Here is a 19,542-nt window from a genome sequence, read left to right on the forward strand (position 1 = left end):
CAATATTATACTGTAGATCAAGAATGCTTTGAAGTCACTCTCTGAAGCTGAGAATAAGGTGAGAGGCAAATTTGTTGCATTTCTCTAGGTGAAGATAAAGGAGAAAGAACAAAACAAAAGCCCTTATCAAAAAGAAGCTGCAGATGAAATTTTTGATCGGGCAACAACAGCAACCAAAGGAAGAAAGCTTGTGGGACTAAATACTTAATTATTTATTGGAAAAGAGTATGTAGGGCACAGTCCTACAAAATGTGTGGAGGAGAACTTTGCATAGGGTAAGTTAGAGAGGTTCAAATGTTCCAAGAACGATAAAATTCTTTCTGGAGTACCTCATAAGTAATAGAGACCATATCGCAGTTATTCTTGAATAGTTAGGTTTGCTACTTTAGGAAGTTTATCCTCCCAAAGGAAACTGTATCAAAGGAAAAAGGGTATAATTGATAAATTATAGATTTAGTGCTTCAACTTGCCTTCTCAATTTGTTAAGTAATCAATTTATAAGCAACTGAATGACAACAGTTAACAACATGTACTCTTTCTGATCATTGTTATTATGTTTTGGCAATATAAGTGGCCTAGAATATAAGGATGACGTAATACTTGTGATATATTTTTACCTCAGTAATCTTTCTGGCACTAGTCACATGACATTTGGAAAATGGTGAAGGTCAGCTTATATACTATGGGCATAATCCAAATTCCCAAGTACACAAGTGTGTGCTCTTAGAGGGGATACTGATGGTTTGCTGATGAGCTGAGGAGACGTTTCAGATGGATACCTGTAGGGATCTGGCTTGGGCCAAGTTCTAAACAATATTTTCAATAATGGTTTTAAAGAAAGAAATAATCAAGATTATGTTTGTAAGACTTGCACAAAGTGCCGGTCTAAGAGGAATTTCTAGTTCAAAGAACAAAATTAGAATTCAAAACGCATCTGATATTCAAAAAATTAAAATAAAGACAACCAAGACTTTACTAAAAAGGAGACATCAGACAATCTATCTGAGACAAGAGTCGACCTCCAGCAGGCATTGAGCTCTGTGGATTTCTGCTCTTGGAGACCCCTATGAATGCAAACAGCAGGAACACTTTCCTGTCAACAAGGGGGACGACCCTTCAATGACCCCAGTGCCAACCTCAACTGCAGAGAGGGTGACTTGCTTAGAAAGGGAGGAAGTCTAAATTAAAATAATCTCTGATTCTTGTTAATAAAGTACCAGAATCTCACCCCTCCACTACAAGACCCTAAGTTCATTTGTTCCTACTATGTCTTTCTGAGTTGTAAAAGCTCACTTTCTTTTTTTCCAGGGCTGGATCTAGCAAGAAATCTGTCTTTAGATTTTGTAGAGTTCCTCCTCCTCTGAAAAGGCAAGGTTTATTTGTTCTTTTTGTTTGAAACTTTGAAGAAGGCAGATTTCAAGGCAGAACACTGTTCGACTGAGATGTCAAAAGATAATATTACATGGTCACAACAGAAGCATGTTTGGGCTATGGCCTCTAACTCCAGCTGTTGAATAGAAACTATGTTCGACTGAGATGTCAAAAGATAATATTATATGGTCACAACAGAAGCATGTATGGCCTCTAACTCCAGCTGTTGAATAGAAACTAGAAACACATGGACACTATTTGTTAAGTTTCCAGCTTTTATATATTTTCCCTAGAAAGGAACTGCTTGTTTTCTTTATACCACACAGGTTGCTCAGGGTCCCAAATTCAGTGCCTCTTTGTCTGGAAAAAAACACTTCCAAGTTTTGCAAAATTACTTGAAGACAACTCCAACCTTAGAATAGAGAGTAAGTTACAAAGCCAATCCACTCACATGACTATCCCTCACTTTTTTACTGGAGATAAAATAATCCTCTTATTTAACAAAGAGGTTAAGAATCTAGCACATCCAGACCTCTGGAGCAGCAGGAAGAACGAGAAGAAAGTATTCCTCCTTTTGCAGGCACAATCTGTGTTTCTTTTTATGCCTGACCTGTACCACTTTCTTAATGATATGGGTGAATGAAACATCCACAGGGCAGTAAGAGGTTGGAAAAGGCCCCAAAAGGCAGAATTTTATGGATATGTGACCAATCTCTTCTTAACCACTGCAAAGTAAGATCCAAATTAGTGGTTATAAATATCATAGTGAGATGATTACACACATGCTCCTATTTGATTTTAATATCTGCTCTCACTGAAGAAAGAACTCTGTAAAGTAACTGTTAGTTGTCTGCGTCTCTCTGAAAAGAATTCAGGGATTTTTTTGTTGTGAGGATCTTGGTTGCTAGAGAAAAGGGTCAGTTTGGCTCAGGAGTAGAACAGTGTAATTGCAGATCTGATTGCAGTTCCTCACTTTGTTAATGATAACACACCATGACCATTTCCAGAGGTTCTGCCCTTGGTACATAAAAGGGGCTACAATACCAGTTTAGATCTTCTAAATCCCAAGCACAGTAGCTATCCCCTGGACCAGCTAGGGGGAAGATCACCACCACTGGTTTTGTTAGTACCTGGTAGCTGGTAGAGCCTACTAATTGCCACAGGCCTCTGCCTTCAAGTGCTAAAACTGAGTTCAGGGTAGAAATCTTAATTTCTGTGTCAGCCATTTCCTTTTCCTTTCTTTCCTCATTACATTCCAATATTATTCTCACTGGATTCTTAGAGATTTGTGAATCTAGTTCTGCTAACCAGAAGCCTTATTTCCGCACAGAATTAAACTTGATACTTTATACAGTTGCAAACTGATCTTTATTCAATTTTTTCGAGGCTAATTCTTCTGCTAGGAACAAGGAGATCCGTGTTGTGGCAATCAATCCCTCCTACATTATTTCCTTTATGAATGAGACCTCTGCCACAGCTTATCTCAGGTTCTACCCAAGATGAAAAAGTTACTTGGTACTAACTTGATTGAATCCAAATATTAATTTTTTTTCCTAGTTTTACATTTATGAGCTCAAGTTGTTGTTTCTCCTGCATAGACTCAGTCTTCTGTGTCATTGCAACAAATTCCCACCCTTTTTCTTGAGGGGCTGATAATGAAAAGGGTTGTACTTGTGATTACAGGTATTAAACCAGGAATTAGCTCCTATTGCAAAGAAGCTGACTGTTTTGAAAAACCTCAAAGGCTGTTTGGATCAATAGTTAGAGATCTCTGCACAAAGAGAATCTGGATCAGAGGCTTTGTTAAAATATCTTAAACCCAAGTGGATCTGCCTTCATTGATCAAAGTATATTCTGCCAGAACCAGTATTATTGCAGGTGCCTTGCTGAGTGATATCTCTATTAGCATATTTTCCATATAATCCTTTCTAAAAAAAAAAAGAAAAAAGAAAAAAAAGAAAATGAAAAGAGAAAAAACCCTACAGTGTGAATCTATACATGGACAAGCATTCAAAGCAGAAAGTAACTGGGAATTTTAAAGATATTTTATCCACACACACATTAGTTATATATTCTTTTCCACATCTTTTTCAAGATCTTCTTAGACACTTGGGACTCTGCAGAGTGGAAATTGGGGAATGTGCATACTGCACTGCCCTATATACTCGAGATTTTTCATATAGATTAACGATAAGATGGGAAAAAAAGTACACCTGGACTTGTAGTAGGCATTAACAGAATCATTGTTACAGCAAGGAATAATTTGTTTCCTCTACTTGCCAATGCTGAAACCTTGCCAAAATACCCTGTCTAGGCTGGTAATACAGAGACTGACAGTAAAGGGAATAAAAAAAGAGCATAACAAACAATATAAAATATTTGGTACACTGTCTTGTAAAGACTGAGTCAAAAGATTAAGTTTTACTCCTTAAAAAAAAGACATTAAAAAAAAGACATTAAAAAAAAGACACAGATTTCCCTAGAAGAAAATGCTACTGAAAATGACCAGTCAGTTTTTCTCTGCTGTTGGTTGGTTGGTTTGTTTAAAGAGAGGACTGGTAATAGATATTTGTTATAGGTGATTGGTTATTAAGAGACGTTTTCATAGAATCATAGAATGTTAAGGGCTGGAAGGGACTTTAAGGACCCTCCAGTTCCAACCCCCTGCCATGGGCAGGGACATCTCCCACTAGACCAGGTTGCTCAAGGCCTTGTCCAATGGGCCCTTGAACACTTCCAGGGATGGGGCACCCACACCCTCTCTGGGCAACCTGCATATTACCTGCAAGGCTAATTATAAACAGGAAAAAGGGTTTTCTTGGTGAGTTCATAAATCTTTTTCACTGCAGGTTTTTGTAAAAGGGAGGTAGCCAAACATCTTTCAGGATAGGGTTTCAAGTATTATTTTTCTTCATACAGGACAGACTGAGTGGACTTCTAAGGTTCCTTTGAGGCAAATGTGTATGAAATTCTTTTAGATTTTTCGTTTTTTTCTCAGCCTGTGTGAAAATTCCATGTTGTGCTACATCCAGATCACCATTAAATAAATTGTTTTAAAGTTAATTGTTAGGACTCTCTTGTGCTGCAAGAGCATTCAGACTGCATCATTTATAATCCAGATTCAGAGATATTTTAAGATTTTTTTCAAGGCCAAAAAAATATCCTCAAACAAAACAGTTCTTAATAGTTTCTCAAAATTGTTCCCTGATTTTACTACTGCCAAATCAACAGTAATATAGATTCTGTCTTTCTTTTAATATGAGGAAACTAGATCCTTTTCATTTCCTCTTTATTTAAGATTGGTGTTTTTCATTTCAAAGATACTCAGCATGTTATTTCCTTTGAATAGATCACACCGTGTCAGGCATCAATTTGAAACCAGTAACCCTTGAGGTCAATTTTTGTTGCTGCTATATCTTTCCAGTCTTTCTATTTAAACGAAGCGTCAATAGCAAAGACAGAAATTTCTTTCCTTTTTATTATTCTAGGAGTCTCCTAAGCCATCATATCTATCTAAACAATTCTATTGCTGAAATTAAAATATTTCTGTATACAGGATCAGAACTGATGATAACTTCTAGGAGCAACAAGCTATGTTTAAACCTCAAAAATTCTAAATAATTTGAAAAACTAATATATAGGCCATTCATTGTCATTTTCTAGTGATTGTAACCATTAAGTACATATTGTTCTGCACACAGACAATTTTTGTACACTTCAGTTGCTGTTGATGAAATGAAAACTTTAAACTAGATTTGTGGTTTCCTGAAAGGTCAGCACCTTCACCCAGAGAAAGTAACTGAACTGGGATAAAGATGTGGATATTTCAGCCTTAATATTGCTTCCAGTAATGAAAACCTTTGCTGTTGATGACTTTTCCCCTCACACACTGTTTCAAACTGCTTTGAAAAAATCAGTTACTAAGTTTGCACTATTTAATATATTGCATCATAAACTTCAATATGCAAATGTGTTGGATAGGATTTTAAAACTAGAATGTGAAAAACCATTAGAAATTTGAAAAGATTGCCATGCTTTCACTTGCTAATATATTTTTCTCATGACCTGTACAATAGTCAACATGTAGAACATGCAGTTGGGTTTGTTGTGTTTTGGTTATTTTATATAACTAGCTTCAGGAAGTTGGAAACTGTTTCAAAGACCTTTTGATCTCTGTGTATTGAGATAACACTCTGGTAGAGGATGTGCTTCAAGGTGCCATTGTGATCAGGCAGACGAAGGCAGAATCTTCAGAATTTTTGAAAATACATTTAAAGTTTGGTTGAAGAAAAGAAATAACAGAAAAACCCTCAACTTCCAATTCTTTCTAGTGATTGTTGCAGGAATCTCTGAATGTTGACTTGTCTGGAGTTTATTTATCTATTTTGCACCAAAAACCAGATAGCTGCAAAAAAATAGTTAATTTTGCTTTTCAGTCATTCATTACAGACACCTCTGAAATTTAACTTTGAATTATTAGCAGATAAAGACAGTGTCAAGCTCCAAATAACTTGAATCTGGCATGTCTTTTTATTGCTGTTGTCGTTGTCATTAAATATTCTTAATGGAGTCTAATTTTTGTCCATAAAACAATCAAGTAGGAAATAATTAATTTCTTTTTCCACCAGTATAAAAATAAGCAAACATCAGAAGTGCAACAATATTTCCATGGATTGTGGCAACAGCTGCCATGGAGAAAAACATGCCATTTTCATTTAAACCTTTGTTCTTCTCAAATGAAAGAGAAGTTAATATATTGTACTACCAAGATGTCGTAGTTTAGCTTTAGGTAAATATCGAATTATAATTTAATTTATTATAATATTTATTATCATATAAATTTATTTTTATACTTTGATTGTCTTGATCAACTCTTATTGCTTCTCTCACTCAGTTCTAACTTGTACAAGTGGGGGAATAACTGTGGAGTACAGTAAGTGGGGAAAACGAAAGCCCCAGAGTCATTAGAAGCTGTACTGTAGATGCCTTTGTGATATACTTTGCTGGCACTTTAACAATTAACCATGAGCAATGGAGAATCCTCCTCTCTCTAAATAACAAAATTTCTGTAACCATTACCTCTAAAACATCATGAAAACATCTTGGTCCACCCTTACATGATCAACTACTCTCTCTGCTCACCATCAGTTCTGATTTGGGATATGGCACCCTACACTCAATGTCCTGCAAAACCCATATTTACTCCACCATGGAATATGACAATATTTATTCCACTCAGTAGGAAATTAGGAATGTCTAAATAAAAAAAAAACACTGAATATATACAATTATAATTTTGAAGACCAGACCTAACCTGGAAATAAATTTTTATTTCAGTGGTGAGAGAAGGACTTTGTGAAGAGTTGTATACAGCATGAAGTGTGCAGGCATGTCTTCTGAGCTGCAATGAGGTGTCTTCAGTGTGCTTATTGCCCCTTCCAGGTATTTAAGTGGGTCTTTTTTTAATAATACACATAAAAGTGTGGGGGGTTTTTTGTTCTATTCAGTGAACTCTTGGGTTTATTAATTGTTGGGGTTCACTATATGTTAAATGAAAGACAAGAAGAAGACTTAACTTTTAGCTATCAATTCCCACATGTTGAAGTCAGGCTGCAGTTACAGGTCTAATCATAATAATTATGGAGCAGCATAGCTTTGAACTCCTCAAGATTTACTGTGACAGGTACAGTTTAATTTGGTAATGAACTTCCACCAAAATGAACTTGATAAAAATGAGAGATGGCGCTTGACAGCATGAGGTGTTCTTTGGTCTTTTAAATATAATTATATTTTTTAAAACCTAAATTTTATATAGATGCATGTGAAGACAATATTAGATTTTTTGAGTAGAGTTAGGATGAGTTTATAATTGGAAACTTGTTCTGTTGGCCTAAGACAAAAGCTGAAGTCTAAACGCCTCTCTAAGCATGCACCTTAAAGATCTGAAAATCACAGCTGCTGAAAACATATTTATTTCAGTATAGCTTAGCTACTACATGTTTACATAATATGTGCAAGTTAGACTCTTTATAATTCTGAATTCATTACTTTTCTGGAAGTCTACTTGATTTCATAGTAAAGAACAGTTTTCTTTCTACTGAAGATGCAATACATCAAGATAATGACAGGTACAAGCATAAGTCATCACATTCTCTCAGCACATAATACGTACATCAGAATGGGATCTTTATCACATGATTTTACACTTCTTCATTTCTTCTCTAAAAGGTACAAGACATAAACTACTTTCAGCAAGTGCTAATGAAGAAGTCAAGGTGTGGGAGAAGCAAGTTTTGGCATTAAATAGTCTTGTTTTCTTTTTGCATTTAAATAATTAAATCTGATTTCGTCCTTGGAGGTTTTTTTTTTCAAATTGGCTGCAGCTTAACTGTAGGGATATTTAATTAGTTTTTGCTGGTTTTCTGTCTGCTTTTATTTACTCAGTGAGTTGATTGCTTCTCCATTACTTGTAAAATTTTCTTTTTTTTTCTTCCTTGCTTTGTTTTCCATCTCTCTAAAGAATACATTTCATATTGTCTTATTATTTTTTATTTGCCAGAAAATTTTAAAATATGAGGCTGCAGATAAAAACGCTTGTACAAGCAGGTAACCTAATGCTGTAATTAAATAGAGCAACTTCAACTGATTTCATTTGGAATGAAATCAATCATTCTGATACCTTGAAAATCCTCAGTGTCTCATTTTTTCTTTCCTAAAGTAGAGATGACATTCTTCAGTTTTCCCAGCTGCTATAAATGCATTATTGCTTTCCATCAAATTTCATTTTTACAAGAGTGCACATTTACATTTTACCTGTATTCATACATTAGATTTTTATTGCCCCATACTAAAATTTACTCCTCATAGATTTGGCATTCATCTCTGCATTATCCTCTTTGAATTAATAGATTATTACCCTGATTGTCTGTGGTCAAAAAAAAAATTGTGCATTTGTTATGTCAGTGTATATGATGAGTTTTTAAGGATCCTAATTGATATTTGCTTATGCCATATTCATATATTTCATTAGGATTCTACATATTCATGAGTGCCAGAATCCCCTGTGCTTCCATATTATGCATACATTTTTTTCTAGCATAAAGCCATTTGACAACTTTATTATTCTTTGGCAGAAAATTTCAAAGGAAGAATTTTTTTTAGATATTTGGATGCTTCAAGTCAGCCTTTAATTATATCTGATGAGGAAAATGGGCTTCAAATCCACACCTGAGAAAAAAAAGGAACAAAAATACACTTCCTCTCAGATATGAAAGACCATTTAAATGCATGCATTTAATACATAAAAATGTACTCTAAACCCAGAAGTTAAACTCAGTAAGGCCTGTTTGGTCTACCAACAGTTAAAACTCCCCAGATGACAGAGCTTCCTTGGCTGGTTAGCCTGTGCAGCCACTAGCTCAAAACTTACACAATTAAAACTGCAGGAACCGGTCCAGGTCCTGAAGGGTGAACTGTCTCCCTTGCACTTTCAGCACATTCATTTCATAAAGCATCAGCCATAGGAAAGTTGCCATAGAGCAGTGTTTTGCTGTTTAAAACAAGGATGTGGCACATTTGGAGACAAGAGCCATTCTGAATGACACTAGCACTGGTCTCTAATTCTGCATGAACCTTTTGAATACAGAAAGCACTGAGAAACTAGTAAGGCAAACTTTGCACTTAGATTTGCATGACTCAGTTTGTTGTGCAGTGTTGAGGCAAATGTTTGTCCCAGAAAAGGTAAAATAGGTATAGAAGAATTTTTTTTTTCTTTTTTTTCCTTTAAAATCTATTTTATGGAGGCAGAAAAGATATAACAAGGTGCAGAATAATGGCCATTGTACTAGCTGTATCTCCCTGTTATTACAATGACTGACATTTCCTACACCCATTAAGTGTTTTGCAAAGCAAAGTGAAAAGAAAATCAAGTGTGGAGTATATCTTTCCTTCCTTTCCTGCTTGAAAAACTATGACTTCTTTATAACTGAGAGGGTATAACTACCAAGGATTTTTAATAGCTGGGTGCCACTGCTTACTGAAGCAAACCTGTAAGAATATTGAAGCAAAAAATATTTTTTAACTGTGCCATCTGAACTTTTTACACCATGCAGTAAAACATGAGAATTAACCCTTACAATAATAAAGCAAGGAGCATGTTAAGATTATTGCAGAAAGAAGCTTTTTGTTACTATAGGAGTAGAGAGGTAATGAGGTAAAATGGCAGTGAGTGCCTCTGACCTCCTGCCCTGCAAGGTCTCAGCTGTGCTCACCACCAAGGGAAGCAGGGCCGGTTGCTACATGTGGGGTCCTACAACCAGGTCTGTTGTCTTGTTGTCAGACAGGCTTTGGAGCCAGTTGTTCAGCACACCACAGCAACAGCCTGCCTGCTCTACCTGTCCTTTGGCTCCCAGCTTCCCCCCCAGCAGCACCAAGAAGCTCAAGGGATCCAAGGAAATGGGTCTGTTGGGAAATAGGGCCAGCAGCCATCCATGGGGCTGGTACTCTGGTATTTAGGCAGGGACCAGGATAAGGTTCCACAGTGAGTTCTGCTGTGCCTTCAATATTAGTGCACAAAAATCACTGGCACAGGTGTACTTGTCAAAGCATTGTCCTTCATGGTGTCCCTTAAAAGAAGATAGATTTGTCTAGATGCAAGACATAAAACACTTAATCATAATAAGTGCCCCATAATTCAGTGACCAGGATGAGAAAGAGCATATTGTTAAACATTTAAAAATACCAGATGGGAAGTTTAACTTACCCATTCCTGCATCAATCTGCCTAAAACTCTCAGTCTTTTTGTCAAGTGCACGTATTAATATTTCTCCTTAAACCATCTGAGACTGAGAACATGTTACATAAAAAGAATTAACAGAATTAGTTAGAATGATTTTGATAGATGATTTGTGTGAAAACTGGGTGCCGTGAAAGCTGCTGGGAGTTTCACTATTTATTCTACAAGTATAAAAGCTATCCTTTCTGAGATTAATAAGTGTTGTGGATTTAACCTAGCTGAGGGTCAAACACCCACCCACCCAGCTGCTTATTCACCTGCAGTGGGACAAGGAAAGACAACAGGAAGAACAGGCATGAGAAAAGTCATAGGTCAAGCTTAAGATTGTAAAATGCCAATGTGGGCAAAACACACTCAACTCAGGGAAAATTAACTTAACTTGTTGCTAACTAAACTAAATACTTAATTATTAACCTGACAGTGAGAAACAAAAAAACAAACAAACAACACCGTTCCTGCCCTATTTCCAAGCCTCAACTTCACTCCTTCATTCTTGATTCCTCTACTTCCACCCTTGTTAGTGCCACACCTTCATCCCCTTTTTCAAGGATATGGGCAGAGCAAAAGTGAAGGCAGGGAGTTAGAGTCAGCACATGGTGGTTTTTCTCCTTAAACTCCCCAGCTGTGACAGTTTCTGAGTCTTTATGCAGTGGTCTTTGTAAAGCAAATCTCTGTGAGATTTGTCTGTTCATATGTATGTATATATGCTCTTACATATGTTTGAAAGTTTGATAATTTAAAATTACTAAATGACAACTACTTATTTTGTCTTGCAGAAGCTGAACTCTTCTTCACATCCGGAATCTCGATGGACTGTCCTCATAGCTGGTCTTACCAAGCTTGCAGTGGTGTGTTAGTTCTGCACAGACATGGGTTATACGCCAGACGGTGTGAGCTGAACCTTCATACTACTTGAGAGGTTCAAGTTTTGAGTTCAGAGCAGTTGCCAACCTGCCAAATTTTTCCTTGCTTGGAGACTGACATTTCTCAATACCTAAAGGAAAAGAATCACCTCTGTGTTTGGTTCATAAAAATCAAGGCATTTTTATGAAACACATGTATTTCCTGCCAACACAGGATCTGCTCAAAATGCTTATTTCAGAAGGTTGTCTTTGGGAAATATTTAAATAAATACATTTATGTACCCACTATACACATCGGTGTCTGAATTAAGGATCTGCTATCCCTTTGAGACAAGTTAGATGCAGATAATTTATCTTTCTTTCAGCTATCATGTTTAGATTATCTAAAAACTAAATTCAAGTAATGAAGTAAGTAATGAAGTAAGAGGTGCATTTAGTTGGCACAAAAAGAGTTTAGGGTAAAGTGACACAAATTCTGTGCTTATGCCAAAGAAAAGGGGTCCTGGGTTATATGCAAATCATGTTCTGCATCTTGCAGATGAAATTCAGACTTTTTCTTGGTCTTGCTTTTCTATCTAGATGAGTGCTCTGTATACTAGGATTTAGCAAAAGCATTGTTTTGGAAATGACACCTCTTACACCTCACAAATTCAAATGTTTTACAAAAGGCTTAACAGTTCCCAGCAATCAGCATCTCTTGCTGACTTCCCGGAAGCTGGTTAGAGGGGTATATTTGTAGTATTTTGTATCTTTTTCTTAATATATTTACTTGCCAATCTTCTTTTTCTTTTTAGCACTCTCTTCTTTGATCCTCTTTTTGTTTTCCTGCATCAGTGACCTTTTCCTATCTGGTGCTTTCTCTTCATGGCCTGGCATAAAGCACTCTCCTTTTCACTATTTTTTTCCTCAAACCCCTACCACCATCAAATTTCTAATTTCTTCTAAATGTTAAAACCAGCTGCTAAACAGCATGTAAGAATCACTTCTGAATGTGTGTATGTGGCATTTTAGAAGGCCCTTTAGGAGGCAAAATGTCACCAGCAGAGCCATTTGGTTAGAATGGGGAAAATAGTAATAAATAATTTATGTCTGGTATTTTGTAAGAACAGCTTTATTTGATAGTGTTGTATTTCATTTGGACCTAACCTAGGTCCAAACTTACTTGTAGGACCAGTTAGTATGACAAAAATTAATACAGCATTATGTGTATATTTAGAGATTTATTATAGCAGGAGAGACAATTTTTTTGAAATATATGTATTACAAGTCCCTGGTGTCCACAGGGTCTGCAGACTTGAAACATAAGCACATTGAAAAAAAACATGAAAATTCAAAAAGTAACAAACATGATTAGTTCAATACTGCAAAGTATTACCATTGCTTTGACTAAACAGCAGGTAATACAAGGAAAATTTCACAATTTTACATGTTCTGGACAATTGGGTGAAGAAAAAAAAAAAGGAATTGTTCAGAGAAAGCAAGTCATTGATGATTGGATGAAAACCTAGAATATGGGTTTAGGATTTAGGATATAATAGAAGTTAATGCTGTATTATTCAACCAGCAGATAGTTAGTGCTGAGATCTGACTTGCATTCCAGAAAACCTCAGGATCAAGGACAGGCATCATTGGAACTATAACAGTCTGTAATACAGCAAAAACAATAACAATACCAAAACACACAGGATAATAGAGTGGTTAATGTTTCTTGGATAAGGCCTGTTTTAAGCTTAGACTCTCTAGTCCGGTAAGATACCTTACCTGGCTGCAGGATCTTTGTCATGATAGGAACATCTGCTTGCTTTTGTAATTAGACAAATGCTTTCTAAGTTTTAAGCTGTGGTCAAACTGCATAAATCCAAAGCCTCCCCTGAGAAAAAGAGATCAAAGAAACAAACAAACAAAAAAAGCACTTGTTTCATTCTTCAAACCAAGCTCCACACATTAAAACAGGCTTTGGAGTGCAGGTGTAGAGCAGGGATGCCCTGCATAGCTCTATGGAGTCTGACAGTCAGAAGGGATGAGGACTGCATGTACTACCCTCATCAAAGTGCAGAAAGGCCCAGAGCATCAAAATTCAATATCAGAGACATATGAAAAAATAAGTTTGTAATGAGCTTTCTTATTCTGAGCTAGAGTTGTATTTTGCTGCATAGCTGGGGTCAGCCTTAGGCAGAGAAAAAAGGGGAATTGCGTGATTTAATTTTCTCTTGCAATTTGCTGTAATCATCTCAACAAATGGAAATTTGGATTGGTATTTGCACTTTTTTTTTTTGTGAGAAGACTGATAAGTTCAATTAATGATCAGCGAGCTCTCCCCAAGAAAAGCACTGTTTACTCAGGATGGCAGTATTATAATGAAAATGAAAATGAGATGTTAGTGCCTGTCTTGCTTAGAAGTGGCCTATTAATATCCCTAAAGAAATATAAATCTAAATCTCTCCCCTCTGACTGTTCACTCAGGTCCTGCCCAGGTTTTGACCTGGTACACAGCTCACGCTAAGAGCTGATGTGTGCTGGGAGCAGCACCGTTAGGTCAGCACGAGAGCCACATGTAGGCAGGACAGGATAGACAGGGCAGAACAAAGGCCATCATGCAGCTGTTATCATCTGCTGCTTGCTGTCTCCTCCAGCCATTGTCTCTTCCATCCTTGCATATTAATTGCCCAAAGTTTCTTCTGTATCCATTAATTTATGGAAATTACATAGACCAAGCTTCCAAACCAGAGGTTATAAATACCTCATCTTACCTAAGAATATTTTGAAGCAGTTACAGTAGCAGCCAGATTGCTGAGGCTTTCATTCTTTCCTGTGTGACACAGGGGACACCTGTGCTGTGGGGGAGGAGGAAGAATGAGTACTCCCAGCCTTTGCAAGGTAAGGGGTTTGGTCATTGGCATGTGAGTTAAAAGTTAGAGAACTTGTAAGTCACGAATTACTGAAGTGATGAATGAGTGAATTCATGTTAGACTAGCCTGTACAAATAAGATTGTTTGTTTTCCTTTCTTCAAAAACTAGAGTTCAATTTACTGAGTACATTGTCCTGTAAATTTAAGAGGTTCAAATGGACCATGACACCACTCCTAGTGCTTGTTATACCTGCTACAGTCCCAAATCATTAATTTGCAAACAGTATCTGTTTTTTCAGCCCAGGACTGCCAATTTTCTAAGTGTAAAGTCTAATTTTCTTTTCTACCTCTCTGACTAGGCCAATTATTTCAAGTATTCCTTGGTGGGGGGAAGAAGATTTGGACAGTGACATCTTAAAAGGCTTTTCACTTGCATGGTTTCACCATAGGAATTTGGTCTTACAGGCTCCTAACATTTTCTAAATTCTTAGTACCAACCTTTAGCTCACTGTCTTCTTTTTGGGCTTACTGCTGACTGAATTCCTGGATTCCTGTATGTAATTTATAGCCCTAACACAGTAGCCTTCAGCTATTCTATGGCATTACAGGATTTTTCACATGGAGTATTGATCACTCAGAACTAGGAATACTGAAAAACAAGATTTTTTGTTTTTTTCTGTAAGATCTAACAGTTCAATTATGCTGCATTTAAATAATTCATGAGTAAATAGGGCTTCTGTATTAGAGAATGCCATCCACTCCATCTTACAAATTTCATTTTGATAGCTTTTTCCTAATGTCAGCTTTCTAAATTCCTGTATTTATAACTGACATCATCCCTAGCAATTCAGCAGAAAGAACAGCATTTCTTGTAACAGTAATTTCTGAACAAGCATTTGCTTTCTGTTCTGTATATGGGGATTGGAGTTTTATTTAGGCAATGAGCGTATATCTCAGCTAAAACTAGAAAATGTTGCTGTCAAATGCTTATTCAATGTTATTTCAGTACTGGGATAAAAAATTAAAAATTATAATATCACATACTGCATCTTGCTGAGGATGCCTAAGAGATCTAAAAATTACTATGGATTCAGCCACAAGAATCCCATAGGTATTGCACGCTTTAGCAGGACAGAAATCCACAGTGCCATATGGCGAACTGGAACCAGATCCAAGTGGAATAATTGTTTTGTGGCTAAGGAATAAGTTTTCTTTCACTGTATAAAGTAGATTTTCACTTAGTTTTCACCTGATTGGGCTTTCATAATTTAAGATAAAGTATTTTTTTTTTCTAGCACTACTCTTGTGAATAATATTAAGACACACAGGATCACATTCTTACTTGGACTTTAATAGATGATCAGACTATTAATTTCTTCTATCAAACCATACAACTGTATAATTTCATCTCCATTTAACTAGGTAATATCCCTTTTTTTCAGGCCATTACCTTTAAGGGAGTAATGGAAAGGTTTTTCAGATAGTGAGGTAGCAAAACCTTGTCAAACCCCTAGATTTTATTAGTTCCATTTACAGAAACATTACGTGTTGTGGAAGCTGAAGGAAGTGTACTAGAAAGGAATGTTTCTCAAATTATCTGTTTGTTTCCATCTAGGAGATACTAGATACAATTTAATTTTGGGTATTGTTCTTAACAGGAAATAGCCCTAAATTTACATTTTTAAATTATGATTAAATTTGGTTTATTTTGTGGGTTTTATCTAGGTTAAGGAGGAAAATACCATGGTGTAATGAAGTTTTGACTAGGCCATGTGAGACATGAAAACCAGCAATAGTAGTTGGCATGGTTAAGAATTTTCCTTTCGAGTTTATGACAAAAACATACCTACTTCTTATCTTTAAGCAGCCTTTTATTATCATCATCTGAAATTTTACTTCAAGGCTACCTTTTAGCAGACTCTTTCTGTCCACTCATTACTCCTAAACCTGAGGTGAATATGTTAAATCTTTCTTTACAAGTGAGGTAGAAGTTCCAATGTTCTTTATTGAGGATTTCCTTTTTTCTCCATTGAGAAATGAACATAAATGAATGTAAAGAATATTTACTTTATCTGAGGAAAAAAATCAGATGATAGAAGTTTCTCACCGTACTGTAACTCTGCAAAATGTGGTAAACAGTGAATCATTTCATTCAGAAAGGATAACTACAACTGCTAAGCAAATACTCATGGAAAGACTTAAGTCTCAGTAGACCTTGCAGGAAATATCAAATTTTTATATCAAAAGGAAAAGTTTATTCTGTATTTACTGAACTCAAAACAGATCAAACGACTGAATCACTTATTCAGGCCCTTTTCCCTAAGAAGTGAGTCTTTTAAAATAAATATTAACTTTCTTCAGTGAAAGTCAGGAAGTTTAAATAACACTTGTCATCGATATTAGTTAGAAAGGCAGAGACCACTGGGTTGCAGAAAAATTAACGACTAAACACTAAAGCTCTTTTAAATGTGAGGAAATTTAGTCTCACAAGAGTCCTACAACTTGATAACATTACAGGGAGGACCATAAGACCTAAGACCAACATTCAGTGTGTTAACAGAAGAGCTGAGAATAACATACTTTTCTTCTCAGAAATGACTGCTATAGAATGGCATATGCCCTTGCTTTCCTTAGCTTCAGAAATTTCATCAATCAAATTAAAGCAAATACATAGAAATGAAAGTCAGATGGGAGCAAAGGAAATAAAAAATTAACTCCAAAACCTTGAATTCAGTCAAGTTGTAGTCCACTGCAAATGGTTTCTTATCAGGAAAATACTTACTGTTTTTTTGTAGGTACTGTTATCACCTATACTTACAATAGTGTCCTCTGATATCAGGCATTTATTGAACTCTAGCTGAAAAAAATCTAGCAGATAACCCTTGTGAATGTACCTTTCTTAGCTGGACAGTTTGGACCTGTTGTTTACCTTTTTTTTTTTAATAATGTGATGAGAATGATCTTGTGTACTATTTCTTTTCCTTCACACTTGGAATCTCAATGGACTGTCCTCATAGCTGGTCTTACCAAGCTTTCAGTGGTTTGTGAGCTCTGCACAGATATGGATTGTAGTCAGACAGTGTGAGCTGAACCTTTATACTGCTGGTGAGGTTCAAGTTTTGAGTTCAGAGCAGTTGTCAAGCTGACAATTTTTTCTTTGATTGGAAACTGGTATTTCTCAAGCTGCTGAAACACCCCAAAAAACCCCCACTGATATAGTTTATCCAAACTAAATTCAACAGACCTAAGTCAACATAGTTGACTGACTGAACTAAATAAAGTACTTAATAACAGTCTGAAAAGTCCAGTGAAGTATTACTGAGATGGTCACATCATATAGACATAAATAAATTGAGGGAATTTTGTTTATTTAATAGGGATGAGAAAAGATGGGGGACGTAATTGCAACCATCCATTGCATTAAGACTGGATTATGCAAAAGAGGGACACAAAATAATCTCAGACCTGCACAATGAAAGGATGAGAGGAAATATTCATAGGTTTTAATAGGATTCATTTTTTAAATTACATTTGTTTTAGTCATAATAAGGCATTATCCAAGATAATCGTTGAAATGTCTTGCTAGGTCCCTGAAAATACTATATAGCCAAACTCCCAAAGAAAATTGAAAAGTCCCTCCTTCCGTCTTTCCATCACAGATACTTTTCTTCTGTACTCACAGAAAGTCCAAGGAGAAAAAAAAATCTGAGCTTCAAACTGAGATTCAAATTGAATGCACTTGGCAATCAAAATTTATTCCCAGTTTGAACTCTAATACACAGAGTTCTTTCAAGGTTAGGCAATAATTTTATAAAAGAAAAAATTATGATATCTGCTGGTACCTGCACCTGTATCAGCAATTCAATTAAATAATTGGACCGTTCTACCTTATTCTGGAAGCAATGTTTTCCCTGGAGTAATTAATGTTCAAATGGAAGCAAAACCAAATGCAAACCAAGCAACTGTATATGACATGATTAAGACAGTCTTAGGTTTATTTCTCTAACAGTGTTGGTTGTATAAAGCAAAAGCTCAGGTGAACATCTAGGTCTCTTAGCTAACAAGACTCTAAGCTGAGGTGAGCTGTCTGGCACATTTGCTGTCTGAAGAACTCTAAACTTTCCATAAGTTTTCTCTTTGTTTGCTGGGTGTTTGTTTTCCTTCTTTTAAGTGTTCTAATGAGGTAAACCAGAAGAATAAACAGCTTTTCTGAGGAATCCATAGGTAATTCACCAAGGTACACAATGTGGCAAATAAATCAAACAGGTTGGCCAATAAGGGTTTTTTTAAGCTCATTAGAAATTTTTTAATTCTTACTTTAGAATTTTAGAATCACGTTCATTTATGTCTAAATTATTTCTTAGAATTGTTCTGATACAAATGGAATTGAAGGATAAAGTCCTTTTCCATACTTCATGTTTATTACTATAGTGGCATGCCACAGCCTTGTTCAGTGTACAGATTCCTGTTTTGTCCATATCCTTGCCAGCAAAAGGAGGAACAGGAATTAATCCGTGTTTGGGTTGGTTTTGTTCAGGTTTTTTTTGTGACAAATCAACCAATTCTCTGTTTTATTTATGAAATAGACAATGGCAGTTCAACAGGACTTGGGTAAGTACACAAGGAGCATCACCAGCTGAGAATATTAGGACAGAGTAAAACTCTCTATGGTTATTGGGATCAAAAAATAATTTAGACATCCAAAGTTATTAAAATTCAAGTCTAAAATCTGGAGTTTTTAAGCCCCTCTTGAATTGTTGCAAACACAGGAACAAGGAATTCCTTCATGGATGCCTACCTGAACTTATAATTACCAGGTTTGTTTAAAAGTTCTGAAATCTTTTCTCACAGCCAGGCTTCATATTTTATGAACTTTACTTCATGTGTAGCGAAACGTCATCAGGACATGGCTGAAAAACTCAGCATTCATACATTTAAGTATGAATGAATAATAAAGGACAAAAGGGTAAAAATGTAAAAGATGCACTTCTTGAATCAGAAAACAGTACCATAGTTCCCTTTTCTATAACATTTGGTTTAACTTTTCATTTGTGGTTGGTCTCCTGCCAAATAGACTTTGGATTATCTACACAAATGGCAAATCACTCATAAGATTGCTGGAAAATGTCTCCAGAACCTCACAACCAGAATATGATTTACTTACAGCATTCCTGTAGAAAACATGATGGGTAGACTTGTATTCTTTTACTTAAGGAAAAGAACCAACTAATTGATCTGCAGGCATGTGAGTGGCATCAGGAGCACTAGACAGCATTAATAACCACCAGTGTAACACAGACCTGCTTTGCTCTTTGAAAGAATGGACATGTTGTGAGTCTGCCCTGATAAGAAGTCCTTGTCTCTGTTCTTCTAAGCTGGGACAACTCTAGATCTTTCAAAATTCCACTCCTACTCCTCCATCTATATTTATACCAGAAATTTCCAGGACTGAAAGAATAGCATAAAATAACCTTCTCCATTTAATTTCCAGCATATTCCTTGACACACTTTTGGCCTGTGCCAGCTAGCATTGTCTGTGTCAATGCACAGTTCAAGGGATGATATGAACCAAGAACACTTTCCAGTTCATACTTTGTGTACAGTTTCCCAAATGCACCATTGTGGACCTCCCTCTTGACTCCAGTGCTCAAGAACTGTCCCTGGC

This window comes from Corvus brachyrhynchos, unplaced genomic scaffold (assembly GCF_000691975.1).
Source record: "Corvus brachyrhynchos isolate BGI_N302 unplaced genomic scaffold, ASM69197v1 scaffold23, whole genome shotgun sequence".
Classification (NCBI taxonomy): Eukaryota; Metazoa; Chordata; class Aves; order Passeriformes; family Corvidae; genus Corvus; species Corvus brachyrhynchos.